The sequence below is a fragment of the Astatotilapia calliptera genome, chromosome 2 (genome assembly GCF_900246225.1).
Source record: "Astatotilapia calliptera chromosome 2, fAstCal1.2, whole genome shotgun sequence".
Classification (NCBI taxonomy): domain Eukaryota; kingdom Metazoa; phylum Chordata; class Actinopteri; order Cichliformes; family Cichlidae; genus Astatotilapia; species Astatotilapia calliptera.
Genome location: NC_039303.1, coordinates 19,796,035 through 19,823,017, shown reverse-complemented (window position 1 = coordinate 19,823,017; position 26,983 = coordinate 19,796,035). Strand labels below are relative to the sequence as shown.

Here is a 26,983-nt window from a genome sequence, read left to right as displayed (position 1 = left end):
TACCCACTGATATGCAAATAAGCTTGTGTGGGTGTGTGAACATGTTAGTGAAAAATGAGTGTGAATTTCCATGCATGAGCATTTATTTATTTGCTAGTGTGTCTGTGTGTACATGAGTCACACATGCATATTCATTTTATGCTGGGATACTTTGAGAGCGACTTGTGAGTCAGCTGGTACCTTTCAGAAATGATGTCAATATACGTCAGCAATGTTTGCAAGTTTGTTCATTTGACAGAGATATTCAACACAAACAAAGACATCAGATTCATAATGACGTACTGACGCTGGTGTTTTCATTACGAGCTGCCAAAACTCGAGGTTACCGTACCAAAGAGAAAACGTACTTACTGGTGTTTAAAATCTTTAACTTTACAATCAGTTAGATTTGATAAAGAGTTGCCTTAGTCAGTCAGCAGAAACAGTTGATGTACAGTCACTGGACACTTCATTAGACAGACGTTGCTAGAAGTGGGTTGGACCCCTTTATCCTTTAGAACTCCCATAATACTTTGTTGCATAAATTAAACTACAAGTGTGGGTAACATTACTCAAAGATTTTGGTCTGAATTGACGTATCAGGATCACACAGTTGCTGTTGTTGTGTTATCCTGATAGAAAACACCTTAAAAATGGGCACACTGTCTCATAAAGGGATGGACATGATTAGCAACAATACCCGAGCAGGCTGTGCCATTAAAAAGATGTTCAGTTGGTACTAAGGAGCCAAGTGTACCAAGAAAATATCCCCCACACTATTACAAGCAGCAGCAGCGTGAACCATTGATACGAGGACGGATGGATCCAAGTCTGACCCTACCACAAGAATGTTTCAGTAGAAATTGAGACATCTGATGCGTGTCTGCATTCATTGGATGTAATCGGTGGTTATTTGAGTTAATGTCGCTTTCCTGTCAGTTCAAAGCAGTCTGGTTATTCTCTACTGACCTCTAAAATCCTCAAGGCATTTTCTTTGCTGTTCACTTCTCTTTTCTATATCTGTTTCTCTCTTCCTCGAATCATTCTCTATAAACCCGAGAGATAGTTGTGTTGGAAAATCCCAGCAGATCAGCAGTTTGTGAAATACTCAGAGCAGCCTGACTGGTAGCATTCAGAGTTACTCAGATCAGTTTTTTTCGCGGCATCCGCAATCACGCCTCACCGGCTTAAAGGGTGAGCCAGCTCCTGAATGGTGGTTGTTGTTGGTGGTATGTGCCTGGCTGGGAGCTGCAAAGCTGCAGTCGAGTGTTTGTACAGCAACTGGAAAGAATAAAAGACCCTGGAAAGCATGGAAATGCCGCCGGGTCGGCCGTGGTTCTATGACAGGGTGTTCAGAAGCAGCAGGAATGAAGGAAAGCCAGGAAAGCAGAGGTGAGAGTAGGGACGTTAAATGTTAATGTAGGGACTATGACTGGTAAATTGAGAAAGCTGCAAGGATTAAATGGTGTTAGTTGAAGATGAAAGAATGCTGCACAGAGTTGAATCAGGCTCCTGGTGGTAGAGAAGAGATTCCAGATACCGGTAACTAGTTCATAGTTTGGTGAGGGACAGCGCCAAGAAGATGGGACTTGGTGGTGGAATGAGGAAGGATAGGCTTTTTTTTCCAAATACAGAGGTTAGTAAAGAAAAATGAGATGAAGAAAGCAGACAGGAGTGCTGAGAGAGGTGGCTGAGACGAAGAGGACATATATCAATTGGTCAGTCAGAGGCTGGAGTTGGACAGCCCTGATCTAAAGCAACAGACTGACCAGGATGGACGGGATTTGAAATGACTACTGTAGTTTTCGGGTCATAAGCCGCTACTTCTTTCCCACACTGTGAACACTGCGGCTTATACTTGCGTGCGGCTAATGCATTTTTTTGTGCACGGTATATATTTTTACCGGTTGTTAAGAGTTGTAATGTTGTTTGTGCACTGTTACGTAAAAAAACCATAAGCAACGTAATTTGTGTGTTACTGATACGTACGTATACTTACAGGAAGCCGTGTTACAGCTGCTGTTCGAGGAAAAGAAGCATTTGCAGTATGTATTTTTGTATGTTACCATAACGTTTATGTTACCATGTTTATGTTACCTTACGGATTAAATTAAACGTTAAAATTCCTCACGTGTAATATTTCTGTGTAAATATCTCATATTACAAGTGAAACGCATACGGCTTAAAATCCGGTGCGGCCTTGTACAAGTACAAAATTGATTTTCTTTCTAAAATTAGAGCATGCGGCTTTTAATCAGGTGCGCTCTGTAGTCCGGGAATTACGGTATATCAGAGGGACGGCTAAATAAAAAACATGTTTTTATAAACAAACTATCTGGTTTGCTTAAGTGTGTTGCACTGCTTTAAGTGTTGTTCCAAACATACACATTCTTAGACCTTTTTAAGATCTTCCAAGAAAATGTGAAGCGTGAATCATCATCAGTAGCAAGGGGAAAAAAAGCCTTGTAGTAACAGAAAACTGACTCTCAGGCAGTTTAGCTTTATTGTAATGTCAGTGTGATGATCTGCTGCTGTGTGAAATATGCCGAGGCCAATTTCTGACGCAACAAGCACTCTTTGGAACGGGCCCGAAGGTGGAGGACGCAGTGTAAAGCAAGTGTGTGTGTGAGATCGATGGGCTTTAATGTGACCCCGGTGCAAGTGCCGAGGTGAGGGATGCATATTCATTGTAGGTCCTTATCACAGATACCATCTGCTCAGGAGCAGTGCCACACTGGAGGGACACCCTGATGGAGGAAACAAACGCTCTCCCTTAACGCTGCACATTGAGCTGAATGATTAAAGGCATATATTAAAAATGAAGGGCTCTGGAGGGGAGAGAGAGGTTTGCAGATGAAAAGAAAAACACAGACGAGCTTGGATATGACAGGTACGAGGTGAACAGTTTTAACTGGCAGAAAGTGTAGAGAGTGTCACTTTACTTTTCTCCATCTTATAAAACTGACTGGTTAGGCGTTTTGTCTTTTGCATTTTGCAGAAAGGAAATTGAACATTTCATTTCAATTCCAGTTTATTCAAATAGTTTGTTTTGCAGTGTTAGAATTGCCACCCGACACAAAAACATACAGTGAACTGTAAAAACGACTTTTTACAAAACCTTTTCAGGGAACTTTAAAACTTATATTCACATTTTGATCTCCTCCATACCTGCTTCATGACCTGGAGGACGGGGCTGTGGCCCCCCCACACCCTCTAGCAGATCATTACATGAAGGAACCTTTTAAAAAACAAAAAACAAGCGCGTCCATGCTCACAGGTGTACACACGGGTGATCACACCCACAAACTACACCCTTTTTGGCTCCTACCTCAAAGCACACTGTGTTCTGTTGATCTGATGTGCTGCACAATAATGTTTAACATTTAGTATTTACTGTCATATTCCCATATATCATTGTGATGTTGTTTATTCTATTACTCTTGTTCTCTTCTGCTTGCTTTCTTTTTTCTTTCTCAGCAGGTGATCCAGGTGATTGATATATGCATTTTTTTTTCTCTGCCCGTTCTGTTGGTTTTTGTCTTTTGCCCTTCTCCCCCGTCCCTCTTCTCAGCTGTTTCTCTTTCCCTCTTTCTTTCTCCCCTTCTTTCCCCCAGTCAAGTCTGTCCTGTATTCAGTAAGTGAAAATAAAATAAACAATAAAAGGTGAATCAAATGGACCATTACGGCAAGGCTGGGATGGTCAGTTTGGTAAAGTAAATCCGTTGGGCATCTTTCTTTGCCTTTAGACAACAATTCTGATGGCAAAAGAGCCAAACGGGACAGGCAAAAAAAAAAAAAAAAAATTCACATTTTCACTAACACATCACAGAAATACCATGAAATACATCCTTTTATTTAAAATGTAATTGTAACAGGCGTTAATGCAGGAACTGTGACTGAAGCCTGCCGATGAGTCTCAGTCGAAGGTAAAATTCTCTTCTGAGGATCACAACGAAGACCCATTAGACTGTGACCCCCAGAGATTTTTGATCTCTTGTGGCTAGTTGCAAAAAATGATACCTAAGAACTGCGAGAGCAGGAAATATAAGACAATTATTGAAAGAGAAAGAATCGCGATGACTTAGAGCTGAACACTAAAACAGATAATAAGCGGCATATGAATAACGAGAAGCTATCGACGAGCACAGCTGGCTGCTGCAGCTCCAGTTTGAAACACAGACATGTGTATCTGTGTGTGATAGAGAGAGGGAGGGAGGAAGTGTAGTTAGTGATTCTAATTAGTTGATTCAAATCAGTTAAGGGACTGTTACCTAACTGCCGCTGGTCCCACCGACAGCATGGATGGGAACGCACACTATTTCCATCATAGTGGCTGAAGGGGACTCAGCCACCCATGGAGATTAAGCTAATTATCTTTCTGCTATCTGTACGCTAAAGTGCTTTCAATCTCTCACAATGGCTCGTATTAAACAGGTTGAATAACCGTCAAGATGCCGAAGTGGAAAGTAAAGCATCAGCTTCTTGAATTATTTTCACACAATAAAAGCAAGTCAAGTAGCAATCGATTAAGTAGAAGAAAATAAAAGAACATAATGACTGAACAGTTTATATAAGGAAATCAGAAATCGGTTGGTGGAAGGTAGCTCGATAAAATAAAGTTAAGGGAAGCATAAAAAGGGAGGATTTTACTATTTGCTTTGCTATCAGTAACAAAGTTTTCCATTTCTTTAAAAACATGTGGCTGAACTCCTCAGCCTCTTTAAGGGAGGAGCAGCCACTGCCCAAAGATCGTGATAGCAGGTGAGGGTGGGGATAAAGATTGAGCGGTAAGTCTAGTGCAGGCATCTCAAAGGGCCGGCGCCCTAAAGCTTTTCCATTTTCCATTATTATAAATTCTTACTTTTATATTCCTGTTTTCTGATTTCACTATAGAAATAGTTGTAGCATTAGCTAACAAAATGACAATCAGTAACATTACCCTAGTTAAATAATGACACTAACATGAACTTTAAGGATGTGCAAAATTGATCATCTGGTGTCTGGCTGGCAATATGTGTTTGCTGAAAACATTCAGGATGGTACAAATTAAAAAGAAAACTAATATATTATATTTTAGACATTTACATCGTACATCTTTGGTCCAATCTGGTTAATCGTGGTAAAAATAAAAAAAAAGGGAGGGGGGGGGGGGGGGGGGGGGATAAATAGCACGATGAGCTAAAGTGACACCTTTGATGTATTTTCATTACTGTAACTGCTTCAAAATGTATTAAAAATGTAAAATTTTCTATTGCATTTTGGGTCAAGTCTAGCTTGGTCCCTCTGCTTGGTAAGAAAAAAAAAACAGACTAAGCTGCATTTGGATATATTTATTTATACTTTATGCGCATCATAATGAATGAGTCTGGCTAATACCATTACTGTTATGGAAGCAGTTCCCCCAGCTGTTATATATAATTACCAGTCAATACTGATTATTAATAATTGGAAAAACTATGTGAAGGTCTGAATTTAAATGGAGCAGAATTATTCTCATATCTGCTGCATTAGTGTTGTATCCATGCACCTTGTTAGACTGTGTCCATTTTCCTGGTAATTAGATAAATATCTAAATTGCCATTTTCTACATGACTCTGAGTTACCTACAGGTTATATAATCACAACATCATGAATGTTTAAGGGATATGAGGATGTAACCACCTTAAAAACAGATAAACAGCCTCTGACTATAAAGTTTGTCATGAAGGTTTGGTATGAGCTGGCAGATTCATCTTTCTGTAAACTGGGAAAGCATGATGGTGTTCGAAAATGTAACACCCTGAATGATGATTCTGATAATCGCAGATGAACGTATGATTGTTTGTTTGTTTGTATTACAGCTGATGAAAATACATCAAGCAGATTTATTTTTTCAACATTCAGTCATTAAGATGACTTCCTCGACTGTCTTTCCACGTCTTTTTCACTTAAACTAGCAGCGCCAACACTGCACCACTCGCACCATTATGTGTGTCTCTACATGTTTACAGAGAAATCACATCTGAGCTTTTGTACTTTGGACAACACTGATCTACAAAAGGTCCTTTTAAAACTTTTCAAAAAGGTGATTTTAGGCCAAAGTGTTGATTATGATGACAAACGCATTCATGACATTGAACAACTGAGGTCTCTCTCTCACACTCTGTGTGAGCGCATGTGTGTGTGTGCGCATGTGTGTAAGTGCATCTGCAGAGGGGTGATAAGACCTTTAATAATGAGCTTGTTCATTCCGTCATCAGTCAATGCACTGTCACTCTCTAGGCCGTATTCAGCCATTAATGCATTTTTCATTTTTATACACATAGACATTAACAGGAGGGGAGAGAGCCAATGAACAGTGAGAGTGGTGAGTGGGGTCCAGACAGTGACAAAATCTCCTTTTCTCTGTCTCTCACTCACATATTTTGTCAGCAGAGAGGTCATACCTAACCTTTAACTATACGTCTACGTACATCACGTGCACACATATGTCATCATTTACAAAAAATTATATAAATCTTCAGTTTGTGTCTTTCAAATGGAAAAATAAAAAACAAGCTTGATAAGCTCGTAAATGCAGAATCCTGATGACTCACAATGCATTTGTGATTTGAACACAAGTCATTTTAATCCAGCTCAGTTTAACGTCTTCCTCAGGTTTGGTACATAAGCTGCGAGCCCGAGAGGGCGACTGAGGCAGGAGGTGGACGAGCAGTTTGGGAGATAACATGTAGGTGCTGCCTAACAGAGACACATAGTCGCGGTTCTATCCCGTCAGAGGACTTTCTATGACTGGGAATCTGAACCCTGACATTTCTTGATTTATTCTAACTTATGTTTGTTCACCATCCAAAGTTATTACAGAGGGTTTTTTGTTCGCACCACACACAAGACTGGGTACCAAAGAACAATGTAAACACACTTAACACTTAGAATGTGTGTCCTACCCCAGTATCATGCCTCCCACATCCATACCAAGAAATGCTCATGTGTTGATCTGGTATAATCTTCTGTGTGTTCCACATGCACAGGGAACAAATGGACAACAAACAGAAAGTGACAAGGGGCACATTTCACTGACATACATATTCAGCATGTAAAATCAATGTTGGTGATTAGGATGTATTGATCTGAATATAAAAGCTGAATATTGTTAAGTCACTATTGATGCCACCTGGGCAGACCAGGAGAATGAATACCATTATCTATGAAAATCAATGACACTAGTGTAGAGAGGATTTAAATAACTTTGTCTTTTAGTCTTTAGCTACAGCAACCAGGCAACTTTTATTGTGTATATAAATGTGTCTGTAGCATTTATTTTTATTCAAGCAGTGCTACACGTTATTCAGTTTTAATGAAAGTTGTGATGTATCAATATTGTATAGAGGGGTTAGTGCCACTGAAAAATGTTTTTAGGTCATGACTTTGTTTTTTCTTTCTACCAGAATTCTCTGGTGAGCCTGAGAGGTCAAACATGCTGCAGCTTAAAAACATCACCAAATAGAAAAATGCAATATTTTAAACACAAAATCTAAGCAAATACATTAGCAATGACAACAGCTGCAGAAGTGATAGAAACCAAAGGATGTGAAGGATTGCACTGAGACAAGGATTCATCAGTGTTGTGACTTTTTTTCCCCCACTCGATAAAAGTTAACGTGAGGGTTCCTGATGGTTAGGGACAAATGCAATCGCATGGCAGGATGCTGTAAACGGACCAAACTTCAGTCAGGAGAACAACTGAGATAATCCATCCACAATACGAGGTTAGTCATTAATATACTGCTGCAGGGGCTGGGCTGTAGTTAAAGACTGAGCTTTAAAATGAACAGTGATGATAAAAACTGAGAGAGGCCGACAGTGATCACTGACTGTTTTTAGGGGCTTGTTGAGATTAAATAGAACAAGATACAAAGCATTAAAACATGTTAAAAACACAACAGCCTTAATAAACACAGAGTAGTTCGGACCTGGAAGCAGGTTTCATACATCATCACTTAACAACTGGATAGTCAGACTACTGAGACAAATTCTGAGAACAAAAGTTAACACGTTTTCTCACTTTGACTGTTTGTTTTTAGTGACCACAGTTATCTGTAATACTGAGAAGGCCAAGTGGCGACTTGGGGGTTGTAGAGCAAGCTGTACACAAAATGTCAAACTTTTAGCAAGCCATGACGTGATAATGCTATTCATCTCAAGCTTTTTCCCCCTTTCTTTTGACTACATCCAGTCTTTCAGCCCCTTTTTGCGCTCCACAAACTCCTACGAGGAACATGCTACATTTTAACAACTACGTTGCTCCAGTAAGTTCACTAACCTGAAGCTTGAAAAGTTTTTAGAAGAAGCTCAAAGGCTCTCAGGGGATGCTTGAATGGAAACTCCCCCACCCACACACGGATACCTTACAGGTCACAAAGGGCTTTTGCAGCGATGCGTTATGTCTGTTTAGAGAGCTCTTAGGCTGGCTAGGCTCCAAAATGTCAACACCCACAACTCCCGAGGTCATTTTATGAAGAGCACTGAGGAAGCACTGAGGACCTCCTACAACACACATATGTGGGCACAGCCGCACATACAACCTGCCGCTGTCCCCATCTGCTGATAGCACACACACATGCTCGGTACAGAGGGGGGTTTGAACTTTGTCCAAGTGGTTCTAGCTGTGTCTACTGCTGCTGATGTCTGAATACCTTTCATTAAAGGTTTGTGTGTTACCTTGTGCAAATTCATACCAGCACTGTGGCACCAACAGACCCTTTTTATTTAGCCTTGAGCTAACGCCAACAACAAATTGTTTAAATGAGTGGTTATGCCATCAAACGAGGAGATCCACGTGGGAGTCGCCACACTGACAAGCAAGGTTGAAGCCTGTGGCTTTGAAGGCTCGGGTAATCTAAAATGAGAAGTGTTACTAGCAGTGATCCTGTGCCATAAGGAAAAGATAAAAGAGCAGCCAAAAGACTCTCATGCAGTCAGATTTGCAGAGGGTGATATGAAATGCTAAACGAGCAGCAGAGATTTAACGGAAAACTGCCGGTTCATTCTTTTCATTGCGAGTTTGCCTTTCCTGGAAATTGTGTAAACACTGTTTGTGGATTGCTGTGTGTTTTTTGACACAACCATGCACTCATTGTGCTCGTCTCAGCCACTTAAGGGCCATGGAACACAGGGCATCACAGACCAACAACAATAACTGAGGCTACACCGTGTCTGCACAGTACAGATACTTCCTGAGTGGAGACCAGCTCCTCTTGGGTTTCATCTTCACATCATACAGCAGTTGAGTCACAGACACTCAAAGATACATCTCGAGGAGTGCTTACACAGGCATGAAATATTCAGGAAAGTGTCGTGTTCACACTCCAGAAGAACTGAGTGCCATGTAAGAGTCATACTTCTGCCTTATTTTCTCAGCACTATAAATGGTCTAATAAAACAAAGGCAACAACGTCTGTTGTTTCTCACAGGTGTGACAGTTGCGTTCATCTTGTATGGTAGCTGTTTCCACATGCACAAATTGGATAAGAGTTATAGGAGTGCCTTTCATTATGGTTGTCCGTGTATAAATTCTTTAAATTAATTGGTTCTGTCATTTCAGAGTCATTTAACCAGACCTGTAACCCATGAGAGGGACGTACAAAGAGAAACGTGTAGCCACAGTTTAACGTTTAGCAGCTCTTTGTAATATTGACCCAATTTATCCATATCAAATAATATCAAATTAAATTACTTGTCACCATCATAACCTCTGCTTTAAAATCAAACCTTTTCCTGGGAATTATATTCATGCATCTCTTTTTTTCACTAAACTGTTTTTCCTGTTTTGCTGCTTCTAATTCTACTTAATCGTCTTCTTTTAACATTTATTTATGACTCATCTAAGAGAGACAAATTTAGAGAGGTTAAGAGATACAGGCGATAATATATACAAAATATTTTTTCACTATTGCAACACTACACCTTTTCAGGGTAAATAATAAAGCATGAGAAATTTCTTTGATTGTATTTATGGAACTCAAGCTTTTTTTTTGCCTGTCCCATTTGGTTCTTTAGCCATCAGAATTATTGTCTGAACTCGAGCTTTGCTTACTTTTTTAGTATTAAGTTTAGTCCTGCAATATTTATTAAGATTGAACTAAAACTACTGTAATGCTCCATACACTGCAAAAAATGCATTTGCACTCGTAAACATGAAGCAATAATTTGGAGTGAAATGTAAGTGAAATATATGAAAATTTATTTTATTTTCATTATTTCAAATAATTATTCATTAAGGAAATTTTGCTTGGTATAAACTGAATGTATATCAATCATGTATATGTTGTTCTGGCTCCTTAAGAGTCACCACTCATGTTATGTAGTGTTATACAAGTTCATGCAATCTTTATTCGTTTCTGGCACACTGTTCATTTTATTTTGACATTCTACCGGAAGTGCTACTTCTCATTACTTCCTGTCTAACGGGAGAAGGACAGTTTGCTACTCCTGTGCCTGCCTATGCTACCTCTTAAGCCAGCACAGTCTGTAAGTTGGCAGTATTGTTGTGTTTTATGTTAGCACTAACTGCCGTGTGTTGTTTGTGATATTTTGAGAAAGCAAATTGACTCAATGATGTGCTTTATTAGTCATTAGCCTAAACGCTAATTAGCGCTAGCTAACCGCTAACGTTAGCTTGTTAGCTTGTTTCGTTCTGCTTTGCTTTGCATAGTAACAGGTCATAGCATCTTCTAATTGTAAGAATGTTTGCTTATATTAGCTCACATGGGATATTTTGTGTTTGTTTACAGTTTTACCATTCATCCATTCATGTATTTCGACAAAGCCATGCTATGCATCCAATCAAATAAATCCACCAGAAAGGAACAACGGTGTGGTTTTTCTACATGGGATGATGGTTGTCTGTCTGCCTAGTTAAGTGCGAGGGCAGAACATATGTCATTGGACCAAATTTAATCAAATCTGACATTTTACAGTGTAAATTTTCCATGTCACAAAATGGAAAAATATAAACACTGAAATGACTTAAAGTTATTATTTTGGGGCATAAATAGTTTATTCTGATGACTACCTACATTTAATCGTGTGCTAACTAAAGATATGAATCTGGGACTTTGTGTGGCTCCAGTTCAGTTTAGCTAAGTCCATAATTTGCTATTGATGTATTATTACTGTATCTGCAGTTTGTTCGCTTGTATTCTAAACTAAGTAAAGTATCAGCACTGAAGTAACTTGCAGTATGTTTTTACTGTTTGGCTCTTATTTTCTCAGTTCTGTGAAACATGTTGTGAACACCCATTTGCTGATGATCAGTTAAAAAACCTTACCACACATACAGTGTGTGCTTATGCATGGTGCTCAATAGATGCGCGTCTACAAAAAGTCCTGCAGCATCAAAAGGATCAACACTGATGAAAACGACAGATACTTTACATGCATTTATTCACATGAGCACTGCTACGTAAGTGACAGTCCTTTTAACTTTGTTAAAAAAACAAGCAGTGTTTTTCTGTTCCAATGGGTCCAATGAATAGATTGTGAAAGTTGGCAGTTTGAGAATAGGCAGCTAAAACGTTCAGTCTTTCCTTCTTTCTTTCAGGTTACAGTTTGTCACAGGGCTGGAACAGAAAGACATCCAACCATTCGCACCTGTGGGCAATTTAGAATCACCAGCTTACCTAACCACACTAACTGCATGTGTTTGGACTGTGGAGTACCCAGAGGGAACATGCAAACTCCACGTTGGAAGGCCGAGCGAGTTGATGGATTCAAACCCAGGATCTTGCTACTGTTACTGCTGTACTGCTGCCCATGTAATTATTGCTTCAGTATGCTCATGAAGTTTCACAAAGAACTCAGATCTCTCTGTTTAAAACCAGTAATTCTTCTCTTTTGGACCACGCAGGATCATGTTTCTTTGAATGGACAAGCATTAATTTGTGGGGGCAGGACCATGTGGTAATATTACTACCTGACATGCTGAGTGTTTATCTCCACGGCATACACTGGATTGAATGGCAGACTGGGGAAGCTCACCAGCAGAAATACTTCACAGATTATCACCTTAGCCCCTGGACATATGAATCAAATTTCAAGAAAGCTGATTAACTGGTTGAAATATTTAATAAAAAACATGTTTTGCCTTTAAAAAGAAATCTACTAGTTTGTCCAGTTTGTCAGTACTGACTGAAGAAAAATCCCTTGGAGAGTTTTGTGCAGCTCGGAAAAACAAACATGTTAAAGAGGAGGTCATGACTCAGAGTTGATTCACAGGAATTGCTAATAGAAATCTCTGGATAATTAGCATGTGTAGTCAGTAGCTAAGCCAGTGTGTGCTGACTACAGCACCTGTAATGTAAATGAGCTTGCACAGTACTTTCTACAAACTGTTTAACCTTAGAGTCATTACAGTACATCCCAGATCCTCCAGCATCTGCGTGGCAAAAAGTGCTAAACATTACAAACAACTTCAAGTAAGAAGTAGCTGAGGTGCAAAAGAGAAGTTTTCTGAAGATGTTTATAAAAAAATCTAAATAATGCTCCTAAAACAATATGAAGGAATCACTACTGCGAAAGTGAGAAACTGATGACAGTGCTCTTTGTAATGGAATTGAATAGTGCATGTGTGTGTGTGTGTGTGTGTGCGCGCGCGCGCGTAGATGTGTGTGTGTGTGCTCAAAAACAAGGAGTGTAAAACAGAGAAAATATTCATTGCTTAGCTGAGGGGTGTAAGATTTGTGTTTGCAAAGGACTGGGAAATATAATGATGTCTGTTTCATATTCACTTATCTGTATGCTCAGAGACAGAAAGAAATGGAGAAAGATGCTACAGGGAGAAAGAAAGCAGTTATGTAAAAAAAAAAAAATAGACAGAGGCAAGACATGGGCAAATAATCTAACAATATTCATTACAAGCAGACAGAAATTATGAAAGAGTTTTATTAAAAGGCTCTAAGGTGGTGTAACATAGATTCTGGCAGCTTTATTGGATAGCTTTAACTCCATGAAAAGAGCACTAAGGACACAATGACAGGGGTCTTAGATCTGTCGTCACACTTTGCTAGTACCAGGTTGGACCTGCTTGTACCTCCAGAACTGGTTTCATTTTAATACTGTAGCTTCAACAAGCTGATAGAAACAGTCCTCAGAAGTTTTGGTTCATATTGAGATGATAGCACCACACAGGTTAGTCAGCTGCAAATCTACAATATGATGAAAATCTCCTGTCCCATCACATCCTCACGGTGTTCCATTGGATTGCACCAACACTTTGTTAGGCTGTAGCATAAAGATGATGCTAAGTTGGTACTAAGACCACCATTGCACCACCAACAGCAGTCTGAACCATTGATAGAAGCCACAATGAATGCAGTCTTTCATATTTACTTGCACCAAATTCAGACCCTACCATCTGAATGTAGCAGCAGAAAATCAGACCATGGGAATGTTTTTCCACTTATCTCATATTTTTCTGAGCACAAGTATCCTAAATTTCCTCCATTTAGGTCTCCTGCAGTTCTATCTCATCTGATCTTCTGCATACCTTGGGTATAATGAGTGGTTGTTTGAATAATTGGCTCCCTATCAGCTGGAAGCAGACGGGTCATTCTCCTCTGACCTCTGCATCAACATGTCATTTTCCCCCAGAGAAGTGCCGCTCACTCAGTGTTTTCTCAGTTTAAGACTGCTCTCTGTAGACTCTAAATATGGTTCTGCAGGAAAATCCCAGCAGATCAGCAGTTTCTGAAATACTCTGGTTCCAAAAACCAAATCATGTTCAAAATGGTCACCTTTCTTCCACATTCTGATGCTCACTTTGAACGTCAGCTGCTCATCCTGACATTTGTACATGCCTAACTGCATTGAGTCCATGTGATTGTTTAATTTGATAATTTATGTTAATTTGAAGCTGAACTTCTGACAGAAAACCCGATCACTGCAGTCGAGAACATGGTATCATAACCATCACCTGAACCTGAAGTTCCAACAGTGGGAGTTATTCCAGTTAAAAATATTCTAAGGGAGGCATATGACTGGTTAGCATATTATACTGGAAGTAATAGCGTCCCATCCTCACACTGTATCAGACACACATCTTTGCATACACATGTGTGACACTGTGAAAGCAGTTTTTGTAGTTTTTTGTAATTGTGATGCTGGAAGCAGCAGACACACAAAGAAGGAATCGCTGCACGGCACACACTTCAAAAAGATCTTCCACACGCTGTAACACAAAGGTTCTTGGACCCAGTACTGCTTTACTCTTTCTTTGTCCATTTGTTTGCTGGTCAGTCCTAAACTGGCGAACCACAACGCCGTGATTGAAGTAAAACAAACAAACAACAAAAGCAAGATTGTCTGTTTAGGACTAATCTCAACTGCCTCTGAGGTAAAGACACTTGAGATTATGTTTTGCCCTTAAACAACACGAGAAGGACAAAAGATGGCTCTCTGTCAAGCTTTATATTCTGCCTTTAGGGTGCCAATTTTCACCATGCTCCAGTGAACACAGATGATGATTTTGCTGAGGAAATGAAGTGACAGGCAGCACGCTCATCATTCCAACATCCCATTAGCACCAGAGAAACCTCCCCACTGGATTTTGCCTCAGTGGATTAGCTCTAAAGTGAGCCTCTTCTCTAGGGCTCAGTCCCCGTATTGCTCCACAGCTCCAGGACAAGGAGGTCTGAAGACCACTGCGATGCCTGAGAGGGACGCTGGTACTTAGCAGGAGATGTAGGACTTGTTTGTTCAGGCTTTGTGTGGCTGCTGCCCTCAGGACTGCTGCAGTGTGTTTACTAGCTATGAAGACGTGAGCAAATAAACTTTTTGTAGGAGCCTAATGAAGCATCACTCTGACTGACACTCTGATTTCAGATATTTATGTGCAAAATAAATAATAATATTAAAATAATATCTCTCTCTCTCACGCTCCCTTTTCAGAGTGAAGATGCTTTCTCTCGGCATCCTTTCCCCCCAAAAAAACATATTTGTTCAATTTTTTTCAAATTTTACTGTCATGAACTTCAATATTAAGCATGCTAATTGAGGCAAAAGTTTTGCGAGATCTTGCAAATGTTTTGGCCGCATCCTTCAGAGGCCACCTGCTCGAAGCCAACTGGGAGGTCAAGGTACAATGTGCCGGGAGTGCGGTGTTCCCCCCGGGCTGTAGTGAGCCTGGACCTCCCGTGGCCAACTCCGTGACGCCCTCGGTTCCTTTAACAGTTTCCTCACCGACACCGTTAGTGACCTGGGTGTATTTTTGGATAGCTCTTTTAAATTCAACAAACAAGTGTCTTCTATTGTTAAATCTTGCTTCCATCAATTGCGTCTTATTAGCAAGGCCAGACATTATGTCCCGCATAGGCACCTTAAAAAGCTTATCAATGCCTTCGTGACATCTAGGTTGGATTATTGCAACTCCCTTTACTTCGGTCTTAACTCAACTCTTCTCCATAGACTCCAAATTGTTCAGAACGTGGCTGCTCGTCTCCTTACTGGTAGTGGGCGCCGTGTCTCTATTACCCCTGTCCTTGCTGATCTGCATTGGCTTCCCGTTAATTATCGCATTCAATTCAAAATCCTGCTGCTTACCTTCCGAATTATTAACAATATAGCGCCAAGCTACCTCATTGAGCTGCTTAGATCATACAGTCCTACTAGAGCATTAAGATCATCTTCCCAGTCACTCTTGGTACTGCCGAGATCTCGGCTGAAGACTAGAGGTGACCGCGCCTTTGCCTTGGCTGCACCGGATTTATGGAATAACCTCCCCATCGCTATACGCGAGTCCGACTCCATTCAATCCTTCAAATCGCAGTTAAAAACCCACTTATTTAGCCTCGCCTTTTCTAGCAGTTAACGCTTGCTTGTTAGTTAGCTTAATGCTTATTCTTATCTCGGATTAGTCCTAATTACTTTTAATCATTTTTTCATTTTTTGGCTGTTTTATCCTTTACACTTAGTTTTATTTTATGCTTTCATATGCAATTCTTTTGCTTTTGTGTTTTAATGCCATTCAACCTGCTAGCATGTTTTGGTACCTTGCCATAGCCCTCATCCTTCCCTGTTACTTCATCCTACTCTCTTGCGTGTTAAGCACTTTGTTACACCACTGGTTTTTAAATCTGCTATATAAATAATGTTTGTTGTTGTTGTTGTTGTTAACTTCGAGATGGTGGGTAACAGACTTTTCAGAAAACGTCAGAGCACTTTTGCAAATATGTGATGTCTTGATAAACCAAGCAGATATTCGAAGTTTACACAGCTACATTCATGGCTGAAAATGTCTTAAAAGTTCATTTTGTGACCCAGAGAGAGTAATGTTAAAATTAAGTCGCTGCCGCCATTGTTGGAAACGAATTGGCTGGGCTGCACTATGAATTCTGGGATAGGTTGCGTCACGAAGGATACACCGACTTGGCCTTCAAATTCGACCTGCGAAGGTTGCAGTCTATTTTGCGAGATCTCGCAAAAGTTCATCTTAATTTTTTTTTCTCCCATGTCCCTTGCGAGGCTCTGTACTCGGGCGCCCACTCCTGGAAATATTTTATCCACACACACTTCTTAATCTTCCGGAACAACAAGCCAGAAAAACTTCTATAAAATGCTTTCATAGAGGTCCTTACGCTCACTGATGATCAATTAATGAAGTGCATTTCAGCGGCCCTATGTGAAAAATAATTGCCCCCGAAACCTAATAACTGCTTGAGCCACCGTTGGCGGAAACTACTGCAATCAAGTGTTGGTGATTATTGCCAATGAGTCTTTCACATCACTGTGGAAGAACTTTGGATCACTCCTCTTTGCATGTAAGAGGGTTTCTGAGCATGGATGACTGGTTTAAGGTCATGCCAAAGCATTTGTTTTAGTTTTTTTAGCCTTTCAGTGGTGGACTTGCTGGTGTGTTTTTGATCATTGACTGATCATAACACAAGTGTGCTTGAGCTTCAGGGCATGAACTAATGAACTACTGTTGTCCTTCAGGATTTTCTCGTAGAGATCAGAATTAATGTTTACGTCAATTAAAGCTCATCCGGGTCACGAAGTGGCAAAGCAGCCCCAGACCATCGCACTACCACCATGTTGACTGCTGATATGATGTTCTTTATATGAAATCTAGTGTTAGTTTTACACCAGATGTAACGGGACAGAAACCATCCAAAAAGTTGTCAGTCCAGAGAACTTTTTCACAAAAGTCGTGGGGATCATCCAATCACTATTTTTGATTAGCTGGCCAATCCTGGGAAGGTTCACCACTGTTCCACTGCATACAATAAGGGAAAAACTTGCTTTTAAAAAAGTCAGTGTATGGTTTTTTCACTACTTCAAGATAATCTATTTGAATAAGTTCTGCTGGGCTATTATATGAAAAAAATGCTATATTACTGTGCAGATTATATAAACAATTTTATGCAATGTAAGCGATAAAGGGCAAAGGAAGACACGGGGCTTAAATACACAAGGAAGTAATGAGGAAAAGGGAAACACAGCTGGAACTAATCAAGACATAATGAGATAAGGGAGGCAAAACTAGATACACTGGCACAGGGACCGTTGAAGTGAAACAGGAGACATTCACAAAGACGCAGACTTGACACTGAGACATGAGACACAACTGACTGGGGAGACAGAGGGAACATGGAGACAAGCGTGATTAGACGAGGAACACAGGGAAGGCAAAGTAACAGAAACCTAAACTAACTAAGAATAAACACGAGCAGAAACCCACGAATGACAACACTGCAAGAATATAAATTAACAAAGCAGGAACTCCAGCAACACTTGAGGGAAGATGAACAACTTTAATAATTGACCAACGCGTTTCGGCTTGTGGCCTTCATCAGGGCCATGAGAATTATTAAAGTTGTTCATCTTCCCTCAAGTGTTGCTGGAGTTCCTGCTTTGTGAATTCCTTCATCCCCTTCGTGCACCTTGGAAGCAGGTGAAGTTGTGACAGAATTTTTTTTTTGCTGAGAATATAAATTAACCAATACACACAAAACACTGGGTCAAAGACTCAGAAGCATGACAATGGGAGGCAGTTTCTCTTTGTTGTTTAACTTTAAATGAATTAATTCATTTAAATAAAACATTGTGCAACATGTCAGATATCATATAGTTTGAATGATGATGTATTGCGAGACTAATCCAAATTACAGTGATTTGAATTTGAAACACCTTTGCTTATCTCAGCACGACTGAAAAGTCAAATCAGCGTTACAGGGTTTCTTTCTGCTTGTCTGTTCTTGTTGACCTCGTTTTGTTTTGGTTAACAAAAGCAGAGGAAGTGACATTTACAGCTACAGTGCAAAATACTTTTGCCTTATTCCACCACAGAGAGCGTGTCTACATCCTCATACTGAGGTTTGCCAGTTTCCAAAAGTTTGTGTGTTGTTGGTTTCAGGCGTCACATTGTGTCTCGCTTATCTGCCTTTTACAATGTTGACTTGTAATTGTGCCACACAAAGTTTGAGTTGACTTTACTGGCTGGAAAACAGGTAAAACTTTGCCATGGCCTAATATACAAGTGGCACTGAGACAGTCTTTTGAGCTGCTGGCTTCCCACCAGTGTTTGTATTGTCTTTACACAGAGGCCAAACCTGGCTGAGTGTAACAGAGCCAAAGTCATGCACAGTCTGGTCAAAGCTAACCACAGCCTCATCAGATAATGAGGGGACCATTTCTCTCTTTAACAATTATGCAGGGCCCCATTCATGCCATGTCTGAATTCATATTTTCATCCTTATCAACTAAGCGCTGACAGTGTGGTTTTCACGTTCTATATATTCTGTGCCGTCTAGTATATTAAAACTAGTGCTGTGAGAAACTAAATACTGGAAAAATAATGTCACAGCGTTAGTGGTCTGGTTGACATCTTCTGCTTTTGCACAATATGGGCTCATTATTTTCAGATCCTGCTGCTGGCTGGTTTGGATCGATGGGTATCCAAACCAAACCTGACCATCAAACAGCTAACCTGCCAGAGTGAACTCACCTAATGGGAGCCAAACATGTCCTGCCTGTTTTATTGCCTTCTCAAAAATATGAAAGTTACTTTGACAAAGGATATCGTGTAGCTGTGGATGCTTGTTGAATTCATTTAAAGATAATCAAAAAGAAAACCCGAGTTACACTGTTTTAATGTGTATGCGCTTGTGTGCATACTTGTCTACTCACCCAAAAGATGCAGTGTGTACTTATGTGTGTGTGTGTGTGTGTGTGTGTGCTGACTCAGCAGCAAAGTTGCACTTTACAGATCCTGTCAATGAGAAATACAACTCAGACTGCATCCCCGATGTTGCTTGCACGCTCTGTTTCCAGTCAGTCTTTCAGTGGTGATATGCAGCTAAACGCCTCCTGACACACATTGTGTTGATACAAATAATGTGTGTATTAATGTGTGTGAGAAACAGCAAGACTCTAAGAAAAATCTACCTGGATACTATAATGAGACCACAAGAGGGCTGCACTTTTAACCAAGTCAACATATGGCACATTACACCTGCCCGCCCGCCTGCCCGCCTGCCTGTGTCTCGCTCTGCCAAGCAGAAAGCCGGGGTGTTTGTGTCGATTGTGAGGGATCGCCTCTGTCCCCAAGATCAAATTTGAATGAAGCAAATTCTCATCAAAGCTCAGAAACGGAGTTTTGTTTTCCACCAATATAACGATCCTTACATGCTACTTCTTTTTTATGAATGAAATTCACAGCGTTCCTCATACACCTGTGTGTCTGCATTTGTTTGTGCGTACGAGCGACAAGTGCAAAAGGTACCAATTATGAGGCAATCTGCCAAATGGAGCATATTGCAGATCTGTGTGTACGTGTGTACGTGTGTGTGTCTTTGAGGTGCCCCAGAGGTATCAAATATTAGCAGACATGCCAAACTGAACATATTGCAGATTAGGGAGGTGGAGGGGGCCTAAGCGATCATTTGGCAACAATGTGCCTCCATCGCCACTGGGGGGACGGATAACAAAGACGTTCAGCTCACAAGAAAAGAAAGAAAAAGTAAAAGACTAACTCGTAGCTCAGAGTTTGACAGAGCAAGCATCTGAGTCTCGCTGTTCACCTTCAAATTCCTCATTCAGCGTTGTTGTGCTCATTATTTCAGATACGTTGTGTTTACATGTTGATTCTTGTGGATGTGTAATTTAGCTTCCAGTGTTTTTGGTCTAAGTAATAACACGCCTGAGATTCCTTTCACTATTATAATGACTATTGATCATAAATTTAGTGGAAATATTTAAGGTAATATGATAAATGAAAAAATGGCAGAACAGAAAAGAACTTCAGCAGTATCAGTAAAATATAAAGATCATATAAAGATTTTATTCTCAATTTTGATAATTAAAAACTGATATTGTGATTTATGATTAAAGATTAATCACTTATCTACATTCCTAATATATTACTTGGGGCAACGGCAATTCAGGCCATGCTTAGTCCACGCCAGAAGCAAGAAACATAATAAAATAAATAGAATATTGTGCAATTCAAACTTAACATTTCAATATGCAGATTCAAAGTTTGTGACACTGAATGAAATGTGACTTATTGACAGACAATATAAAAGTTGATATTCAAACATTAATTATATTAATAATCTGAGTAGGTGCCATTGTAGCTAATAATAAATAAATACCTAGGTAAAAATGTTACCGTGCCAACACACTATATATTGTCTATTTTTCATGTTTTTTGTGTCACTTTGACCTGGAGAGTGAAACACTGTTTCAGCACGCTGGCAAACAATGAAAACATGCTGGTAAATTATTACATGTACACGACACAAATACTGCACAATTTGTTGGGTTTCTGGTAATCTAAGAACAACCTAAATTTTTTGAATTAGGAGAAACCTAATAATTGCATTACTTTAAAAGCGAGATGGATTTTCCCAGATTGCAGGCATATTTTCACCCTGTAAAACTGGAAGGGTGACAAATGTATGCAACAAAATAAATAATAGGCATTTATTACTACTGTTATATATATAAAATGTATTGCCTAGTCAGTAAAGTGAGTCCCCATTAAGTATATTTAATGGCTGTAGCTGTGATTTTGTCTCTATGATAAACTGTAGTTTCTCTTTGTTTTCCTACAAAATGTGAAAAAGATTCAATTTAAAGGATTTATATTTTTACCTGGTTTGCAATAAAAATGTTATGCAAAAAAATCCCAAACCCTGCGGCTGCATGCTGCTCATCTACTGCACTGCTCAAAGTATAATGCTTCGAGAACACCTGCTCTTCATCAGACTATTAAACGCTGCATGTTCTGTGGTGCAATAAACACAGTATGTAATGCTGAAGTCTCATAGTCTGTGATCAATGACCTATTCCATGCCCCAGTTCTGGTTTGGATATAAATGTGTGTTTGTTGAATCTGCAGGTGTCGTATTTTGTATGTTCACTATCTTAACCTACTTTAGCATTCGCACCCGCCACATAATTAGGTACACGTGGCCAGTGCTGGGTTGATTCTTTTGCCTTTAGAACTGCCCCTCAATTATTCATGGTCCATACTGACATTATATAATATATATATATATATATATATATATATATATATATATATATATATATATATATATATATATATATATATATATATATATATATATATATATATATATATATATATATACTAAAGGGTACTTTTTGTTCTTGTTCCGATCTTTGACAGCTTTGTAATAAGTTTCCACTGACATAATGAACCTGTCCAACCTGCAGAGGTGTTGGGTGTTTTGTAAAATGACATGTCTACTAGCTTCAGGTACAGGCTCAGTGTTTTTGCCTTTTTTCAAATAGAGGTAAAATAGCAGACCCTCTTCCATGGGTTAGCTGTGTATCAGTAAAAGCTGGTGATGTAAAACACGAGCAAATTTGTGTGATGCTTTATAATATACAGGAAACTTAAAGTAAAAACTTTCAAATGTTGGACCCAGAAGGTAACTCCATCTGCATAACAGCGTTACAGTGCAGGGTAATGAGAAAGAAAATGAATCACGAATTCTTGACAAGGAAATCTCCATTTCAGCCTGAAGCTAGCTCAGATAACCTTGCCTGTGCAAATGTGTACATATACACAAACATGCAGTCTTAATACAATATTATCTTGGCTATAAGTTCTTAGATTCTAATGCTGAACAGTTAGCTTGTCTATTAATACACTTTAATAGGGGTCAATGCTGCTGTGCCACAGGGAAGGTGCACACATAGATGCTCAGATTTTCGTGTCTTGGCTCTAATAGCTTGCAGGCACACACAAGCACACGCACTACTTCTTTAGGAGTGATTGATTTAGGTTAAGGAAAGTAATTAACTCATAATAGCCCTTATTGCATATGTGTGTTTCCATGCTCATATTGCTGTGTCTATGTGTATGTATAGAAGCGTTTATTCTCTGTTCATACACTGTTATGTTTGTGGGGGCGGGTCTTCCTCTGCGAGTTCTCTCTGTATGTGTGTTTGTGGGCAAATGAATTACCTTTTTTTTTAAGTCGGGGTGTTTGGGGAAATTAGTGTTACAATATTACGTGTGATAGCCCTAAAGGCCTTTTTCTACTATTACTTAACGCTGTTTGAGTATAGACAGCCTGGTTGTGTTTATGCAGGCCAGTAAGGCTAAATGTTGCTCAAAGAAAGAAAAAGAGAGCAAAGTAAAGAAAAGAAAGTTAAACGGTCACTCAGCCAATCTGTCAGCCAGTCAGTCAGTAAAGCTGTCACTCTCTGACAGTGTGAAACAGAGCACATTACAGCAGCAGAGGCAGAGTTTGTTGATCTCAGTGAATCAGATCTCAGCTGGTGTCTGGCTGTTTGCTGCCTGCTGTCACTCACCTTTCCCAAACACAACAGCTTATTTTTCTGTGCACTGCAGTGATGGCAGACATGGAGACAGGAAAAAGAGGCAGGCTTACACACTGTCCAGAGTTCATCAATCAAACAGCGGTGTTTTGCATTACCGGCAGAAACTCAAGGCTGTGTGAAGGCCATATAAAGATAGTGCTGGAATGAATTTCAAAAAGGTATTGATATTGCGGTGCATATTTTTGCAAGAAAAAAGGCCTCTACCAGACTTTACTTCTAAAGAGGAGCTACTAGAAAATCACTAGAGAGAGCAAATTTAAAGTCGTTCTATCTCCAATTTTCTTTAACACGATCACATTTTATTATCAGGAAACAGGCGGAGGAAAAGAGATGTTTATAATTTCAGTACTGTCAAATCTAGCCATAAAATCATCATCATCTGCTTCATGAAGATGTGAAAACTAAACCTAATAAGAAGTAGACATGTTCAGCTTCTTACTCCTTCATGTAGTCATGCAGTGAGTCATATGCATCTTGCAATTCTGTGCAGTAACACCCAGTAATTTAACATGGTGATCAAAAACACCTGCAGAACTCAGAAGCCTCTGTCAGTGTGGGTAAATCCCATGAAAATCCCAACAACATGCTTGTTCTTCTCCAAGTGTTGTCCCGATTTATTGGGGGGATGTGCTTAAACAGCTGAGAACCATGAGTAAACAATTAAACAGGGAACAACTGTGCATTTTCCGGGGACTGTTTTCACCCAGGGGTTAATGCAGACTGATGTGAAATGTATTCAAGAAAAGATACGATGTGAAGGAAATGATAAAACAGGCCAAAAGTGGGTGCATGAATAAGACCACCAGTCTAATATGGTGTTAGTCCCCCCTGACCCATCAAGGCTTGGACTCCACTAGACCCCTGCAGGTGTGCTGTGGTATCTGCCACTGAGATGTTAGTGACAGTCCTGTAAGTTCAGAGGTGGGGCCTCCATGGATTGGACTTGTTTATCCATCACATTTGACAGATGCTCCATTAGATTGAGATTTGGGGAATTCAGAGGCCAAGTCTGCACCTCAAATTTATTGTTACGCTCTTCAAAGCATTCCTGAAAGCGAGCACAGCTATCAGGGAATACTGTTTCCAAGAAAAGGTGTACATGGTCTGCAAAAAATGCTTAGGTAGGTGGTACGCATCAAAATAACATCCTTACACTTTCCAGTTCTTCTATCAGCCAATCATTTGCTTCAGTTCATAAATAATACAAAATAACAGCTCACTTATTCATTAAATACAATCAATCAACATAAAGCAAGACTGTCTCTCTGAATAGCAAACACAGAGGCTTCATCAACTAATTAGAAGGTGGGTCGACTTCATCGAGGTTCAAGGTAACTGGTAATTTAAATTTTTTTTAGTTTTAGAGTGATATGGATTTGGTGTGTTGTGTGTACATGTATTAATATTTTTGTATAGTAGTTCAGCGGTTGGTTTGTCGGTTTTTATCGTTTTTTTAAAATCGTTTTTTATCGTTAACTCTGTTTCCCTGGGTCTTTTCCCGTGCGCTATGAATACATCTTCTTTTTTGGGGGGACCAGTACTGGTTTTGATTTGTTTTATTTATCTACGACACCTTAAAGGCCAGCCTGTGAAAATATCATCGGCCATAAACTGGTCCATGGCGCAAAAAAGGTTGGGGACTGCTGTAGTGATTTACTATCCTTGCGGGGACCAACAGCCCTTATGGGGACCAAAATCCTGTTCCCCAGAAGTTTGAAGGCATTTCTGAGACTCAAAATGTGGTTTTAGTTATGGTTATGGTTAGGTTTAGGTTAGGCGTTCGTTTTTGATTAGGGTAAGCGGCTAGGGAAAGCATTATGTCGCTGAGATGTCCCCACAATAATATCAAGGCCAGTGTAACCCAAGCTTAAGTGTTCATTAAGGTGTTTGTCACATAGATATTAAATAAGCTCAGAGATTAAACGGGTGTTAAACACAGGGTGATTAGTTTATGTAAAAATGTAGTTTGTTGTTGTTTTGGTTTACGTGCTGAAAATGTTATTTATTAGTTTTCTTTGTGTATGTTCAGTGTGTTAAACCTGCACATAGTTAAACATATATGAAGCAAATAATGTTAAATTCTGGATATGGATTTGTAAGCAATGAAATTTGAAATAAGGTGGTAGGAACAGGAAAAATGTAAACTTCATCCTTTCGAGCACACACATGCTGTTGACATAGATATATACATGAAAACTTGATGATTTTTAAGTTTTGTTTTTTTCTCTTGTTATTTAAATTATATTTGCATGTTCGAAATAAAATTCTATATGAATAGTGTGTGTGTGTGTGTGTGTGTGTGTGTGTGTACAGAACTTCATATGTAATTAACTATTAGCTTTTTCAGAAAATAGAGCAAAAGGCTGAATGACAACTGCAGTGTAAAATTGATTGAAGTGCTCAGTAAGGTTAGAAAGGTACTTGTGAATAACGATTTACTCTACTGTCAATAAGCGTGTGTCAATCCCAGACACTGAAATCTTCCCACACTTCTTCAGCAGGCAGTGTTGGATGGAAGCTTAGTCAGTCTATCGGTTACTCAGCCTCTAAGTCAGTAAGTAAACAAACAGCTGGTCAGTGACTCAGTCATTTAGCAATTTACTCAATTAGTCAGTCTCTCATTTTCTCAGCTTGTCAGTCACTGACCGAGCCATTCAATCAGCCAGTCCACTTACCAAATCCATTTCCATTACTCTACACGGATGTTTGTCCTTAGCAATGCTAATCATACCAAAGTGCTAAATGTTGCTCTAACAGATAAAAAGAGAGCGCGAAAAGTTGACCACCAGCAGAGCTGGAGCAGGAAGGAAAACCCATCTTCCCCTTCATTCATTGTTTTTCTCTTTTTTTCTGTCCTGCTGTCCACGGGGGAAGAAACATAAAAAGTAAAAAGAAATCAAGTGAAGCAATCAAAGAAAGAAAAAACAAAACAAACCCCAAATGTTCCTGTTCCCAAATGTATGCAATGTCAGAAGAGCATCAGGAAATCTGTTGTGCACTCTGAAGGTAATGCTTTTTTTAAAATCTGAGCATCACACCGCTAAAGACTAGAAAACAGCCTCTAAGTGTCACAGACACACAGCGCTGAGGCCGGCATGGGGCATGTACTGGAAACAACTTGAGGCATTTTTTTTCTCCTCTTATTTGGCTGAGGACAACCAAGGCGACACACACACACACACACACACACACACACACACACACACACACACACACACACACACACACACACTCTCTCTTATTTAGTAAAGCCACCTAGGGCGAGACTTCTACATAACATCTGTCCAACATTTATCTGCCCTGACGCAGACTCTCAGCAAGAGACAGATGAGATGGAGGAGGAGGGGAGAGAGGAAGAGGAAGATGAGGCAGAATGAGAGAAAATGAGGATGGAGGAAAATACACAAAGGATGCGGGTGAGGAGAAAGGGTGAAGGAAATGATGGAAGAAGAGAGAGAAGGGTGGATGATAGGAAAAAAGAATAAAAAGAATGATAAGAGAGAAAAAGAAGGAAGTAAAAGTTCAGGACGTAAGATGGGAAACAGGGGAAAAAAAGGCATAAAAATGAAAGAAATTGAGACTATTGTGAGATTTGGTTAAGAAACTATAAAACTGGCTGTACTCTTGGAGCCAATTTCTCCCTCAAATAATGAATTTCTTGCTCTGCTAGTTTGGAAACAAGCTTTTTATTTTTTATTTGAATTCCTGGATTCCTACATTTTCCGAGAGGTTTACTCCATTTTTTAACAAAAGAGTTTTTTTTCTTAGTTTTCCTCTGATTTGTCTCATTATTTGCAGTAGATTTTACAGTAACTTCACCTTGAAGGATTAAGGGAGGATGTTATAAAGTTATTTCTTTCAGGTCTGGTCTTTATAGAAAGGCTCAGTGAAAACAGTCAATCATCTGTGACACTTCGCACAGCTCGTTTGGACAGAAGGATTGTAGGATTGTTGGTAAACTGCCTCAAAACATGAAGGCCGCTGCGCTAGTGCCAAGGTTGGAAAAAGAAGTGAATATTATGACATTAACGTGATGAATTAATAATCTGCTTGTGGGGATGTTAAGCAGTCTGTGGGAAGGCTTGTTTGCTTATGGTCTTTAAAATTGAATGCTTCGGGAAAATCTTGGCTGTTAGTGAACTTCTTTGTG

The 26,983-nt window shown here is 39.6% G+C and overlaps 1 protein-coding gene and 1 long non-coding RNA gene across 5 annotated transcripts in view; one reads left to right on the top strand and one right to left on the bottom strand.

The window, feature by feature from the left end:
- Positions 1–26,983, bottom strand: part of il1rapl2 (interleukin 1 receptor accessory protein-like 2) — a 470,217-nt gene that overhangs the window by 105,624 nt on the left and 337,610 nt on the right. The gene's annotated exons all lie outside the window — the stretch shown is intronic.
- Positions 10,268–12,116, top strand: LOC113033066 (uncharacterized). The gene is made up of 4 exons (XR_003273999.1): positions 10,268–10,488; positions 11,233–11,422; positions 11,561–11,774; positions 11,867–12,116. It is a non-coding gene; the product is annotated as an uncharacterized LOC113033066 (long non-coding RNA).